Genomic DNA, 4,773 nt, shown 5'->3' on the forward strand with positions numbered 1-4,773 from the left:
CCCCCCCCCACTTCCCAGTGTTTTCTGGCATGATCTCATTTATTGCTTTGTTCACTTGTTTATCATCTGTCTCCTTCTTCCCTCCCTGCCTTCCCCAGAATGTCAGATCCAGGAGACAGGGGTTTTTTTCTGACTCATAGCTGTGCACATCATAGAGCCTCATCATATTTTTTTTTAAGTGAATAAATGAACAAGTGAGTGAGTGAGTGAGAGTGTTGGGATTTGAACTCAGATCTGTCTGACTCACAGGCTTGTTTTTCCTTCCTAGAGAGGTCCAGGCTCCACCCAGGGGCAAAGATTCACCCCCGAGACTCTGATAATAGTCATTACCCGGAGACTTGGCTATTTATTAGCATTTGCCAATCAGCCACCTCTTTATGGCCTGTCTGGCTGCTGCTGGGTGCTGGGCCGGCCAGGAGACCATGAGAGTCTGGGCAGGTAGCTGCAGGGTGCGCAGGACTCTGGTGTCTGCTCCTTCCCCTTCACACTGTTTTATTTTATTTTTGGAACTGGGGACTCAATCCTGAGCACTCTACCATTGAGCCCCATCCCCAGTCCTTTTATTTTTTTATTTAGAGACAGGGTCTTGTTAAGTTGCTTAGGGCCTCGCTGAGTTGCTGGGTCTGACCTCGAACTTGTAATCCTCCTGCCTCAGCTTCTGGAGTCATGGTACACCACCCAGGTAGCCGCACTTGGACTTCCCTTTGGAAAATCCACACCCTGGGGGCTTCAGAGAGGGGAGGGGCTTAGGACTGACCAATCAGAACGCTTCACACCCCCTACCACCACCACCACAGTGGCAGGGGCCACATGATCCCCATTTCACAGAAGAAGAGACTGAGGCTCAGGGAGGTTTAGTGCCCTCCCCAGCTCACACAGCTTGCAAGTGGAAGAAAAGTGAGCAGTTTGAGGCTGGATCCTTTGGCAACTGAGGCCACATTTTTCACAGACCACACTCGGGCCTCTAGATAATAAATGAATTGCCCTCTCTTCCAGGCCTTAAAAAGTCCAGTTCTGTGTCATTTTTAAACCCCAAGCCACCCAATTCCAAGCTTTGCTTGGTGTGCAACCTGTGTTACCCTACAGTGAGGACAAGACTCCGTGGGCCTCTCTCTCTGTGTGTCCTTCCTCCCAGTCAGAGCTGTCCTCTGAGGCCCTGAGGGCGTGGGAGGGGGGAGGGCACATGCAGGCCACTTTCACCTCACAGTGAATGATGGTGTGACTCTGGGCAACCAGAGCATCTCGTGTCCCAGTGATGGCTTGAGAGTGGGGCAGCCAGGAGGGAGCAATCCTGGGGCTTTTATTGGAACTCTGGGGAACAAGGCATTTAGTTTTCTTTTGAATTTGCTACTGGAGGGATGTGGGTGCAGCTGCTGGCTCCATCTTTCTCCTACGAGTAGAGAGACGGCCTAACAATGAGGCCAACATATAGGAAAGCAATAGTGTCAGTAGAGAGACTTCTGATGACATCATTCAGACGCCTAGATTCACCCGTGCCTGAAGTCCACGCGAATCCTTGTGTTATTCTCATCTAACGTTCCCACTGTTTTTCCTGAACCAGTTCCATGTGGGATTCAGCTACTCGCATCCAAAAGGTTCAGCTGATTGAAAGCAAAGATGAATAGTGATTCGAGAGGATGAGACTCCCGATCGAGGGGAGACGGAGGAGGGATAAGGGACATAACAGTCAAACTGACCCCAGAGGGAGGAGGAGGAGGCCTGAGCAGGTCGGCATTTCCCACCACTGCAGAGCTCCAGCCGGCCCCTGCGGTGAGAGACCAGCTCTACCTGACCGAAGCTGCTCAGGGACCCGGGGACAGCTCCCTGTTACAAAGCCTGCCTCGGCGAGTTTCAAGCTGCTGGGAGAATCCACGTCCCTCCAAACTCCCTTCCCTGAGCCATGTCAGTGTCTCCAGCAACTCTGGAATGCCACCCTCTCTCTGGGTGCTGGCACCCAGGGCCTGGTGTCTGCTCGGTGCACTGTCCCGCTGGGCCACCTCAGCCTGAAGGGACACTGTCCCTTGGAAACCCTGCGGGAAGGCAGGGCCTGCCTCCCACTCTCTGTGGGAGGATGGAGTCCCAGTTCTCTGGATTGGCAGTAGGAGGTCACAGTGACACTGAGCCACCTTCGTTATTCCCCACTGTGTCCCCTCTGTCCCCCTCCCACTGTCCCCTTCAGAGGCCCTGTCACCTCCACACACCTGGGCCCGGAGCTCTGCCCCTCCGCGGGCCACAGTAGTTGCTGAATGAAACCCGCGAGGCTGAGGGTGGGACCCCTGCAGACACCCCAAGTGTGCTGCCCTGGCTCGCTGGGTGGCCTCGAGCCCTCTCCAGAGCCGGGCTCTCTCCTGACCCTTCCTCGTGACTGCACGCGCCTCCTGCTCTGCTCTTTGCACGTGTTTTCCTTTAAATGACTCACAGAGAAGCTCCCCCAGGTTTCAGCCTCTGTGAAGCTGTGTGCCAACCGACGCTTCAAGCAGAAAACAGACCCACAAGACCCGTCTGTCTGCATTCTGAGTGAAGCTTTCTGTCTGGCACGCTGCCAAAACCTCTCCGCCTCCCTCCTCCCATCCAGGAGCAGTCATGACAACTGCCCGCATGGACAGATGGACAGAGATCTTGACTTTGAGCTGGCAGCTGTTTTTTTTTTGTGCTAAGGATTGAACCCAGGGGTGCTTAACCCCTGAGCCCCACCCCCAGCCCTTTATTGTATTGTTTTTAGAGACAGGATCTCCCTGAGTTGCTTAGGGCCTTGCTAAATTGCTGAGGCAGGCTTTGAACTTGTGATCCTCCTGCCTCAGCCCCAGCGTGCGCCACCCTGCCTGCTGCTGGCCGCTGTTCTTGACACAGATGAGCTTTGGGACCGGCTCCTGTGACTTCAGACTTCACAGCTCTTATCTCTCTCCAGCAGCCCTGTGAGGCAGGTGCGGCCCTCTCCCTCCTACTGCAGCAGAGGAAAGGGAGGCCCAGAGAGGTTAAATGACCGATCCAGGCCACACAGCTGCTCAACGGCTGGGCAGACCCAGCTGTTGGGATTGGAGCCTGGGGTCTCCGTGTAAAGGCCCAGGTTTTAAAAACCTTCCAACATCTCTAAGTGGTAGAAAAGATTGTTTCCATTTTTCACACAAGAAAATAGAGATACATGAAGCTTCAATAAATTGTCCAAGCTCTTAAGAGGCAGTACCAGGGTGTCGGGGGGTCGACAGCCAGCATCTCACTGGGGGGTTCTTCTTCCCACCCAGGAGGGTGTAAGCCACCCGAAAACTTAAAATCTCAAATAATTAGTGAATAACAAAACACAAATTCTCAGAAATATATATACAAAAGTCGAAGCCCCTGATAGATCTCGTCCACATGGGAGCTGGAACCAGACAGAGTCAAGATGGCTCCCGTTGTTTATTTAAGAGGCACATCAAAGGCAGGGGTAAGGTTTCAGGGGCAAAGTCTCCCTACCTGATTCTTGCAGTCAGCAGGCTGATTGGCATCTTGGCAGGTCACACCCTTCTCAGGTGCTTGTGGGCCACGGCAGAGCAGGATAGAAACCCACACTGTCCCTGGCGATTGACTAGAGGAAATGACAAGTGGCCCTTCCCAGACACCAGATGTTTCTACCCGGGAGACTTCCATGCCGGTGACCCATGTGCAGCCCATGGACGGCTCCTTTCACTAGGGTTTAGGGGAGGCTGGCTCTGTGGTGGGTCAGGGCATCCTAGCAGTGCATGGGGTCTCTCAACGAAGCCAAGTTGTCACAAAGCAGCTTGAAGGTCCACTGGGCTGATGGCCACACCCTCCCTCTTGTCCTGCCAGGGACTGGATTGTGGGAAGTCCTATCCCTGGGTCACTTTCCATGGCCAAAATGCCCCTGTTGTTCCCAGTCAAAGCTCCACCCTGCCCCCTCCAGGGGTTTTGGAAACATCTGCCTTCAATCTGGTCCTCCGATGCCTGAGGATGAGACGGTGCTGATGTCCCGGAGCTAGGGCCTGCGGGAAACCAGGCAGCGCAGACCCCCCTTCGAACCCCAATTCTTGCGATCAAGTTGGAAAGATCTCGGACATGTCGCTCGGAGCAACAGGAATGGATAGGAAAAGGGAAAGGGGACACTGTCAAGGGAGGGAGTGGGTCTTCTCAGAGAGGACAGGGACAACGTTCCTCTCCTGCCCTCCAGTTTTACTGGGGATCCCAGAGAAGTTTCCAGAACCAGCGCTTGACTTTTGACTGACATCAGGATGACGTCAGACTTTCAAGTCCCCACTGCCAGGCAGCTCTGTCACCTTTGCCCATGCTGACAAGTTCTGATTGGATTCTTTTTTTGCATTTCTGGGGATTGAACCCAGAGCCCGTGTCAGGCAAATGCTCCCCTCTCGCCCGCGACCCGCGCAGATATGACAAATGGGGTTGAAACGGGCTGGCTGCCACATTAAGCTAAAAAAGGCAGCAAAAAAAATCACACAACACAGAAAGTAGTGTCCAGATAACTGGGCAGGATGGCTCTTTGACCTTGAGGGTCAAGTTCCAGATGGAAAGAGAGAAAGCGCTGGAAAGAGGGCGTGAGACACCCCCCCACCCCGCCCTTGGTTTATTTTATTGCTGGGACATCAAAGACAGGGATAAGGCTTCAAGAGCAGAGTCTTGCTTCCTGATGTCCTGGCCAGCAGACTGATTGACATCTTGGCAGGTCACAACATCCCAGGTGCTGTGAGGGGTCCTAGGCAGAGGTGGAGGAGGGGGTCAGTCCCTGAGGGGGTGCTCCAGGGAGCGCAGTGCCGGGCCCTC

Source organism: Marmota marmota, unplaced genomic scaffold, assembly GCF_001458135.2.
Source record: "Marmota marmota marmota unplaced genomic scaffold, marMar, whole genome shotgun sequence".
Lineage (NCBI taxonomy): Eukaryota > Metazoa > Chordata > Mammalia > Rodentia > Sciuridae > Marmota > Marmota marmota.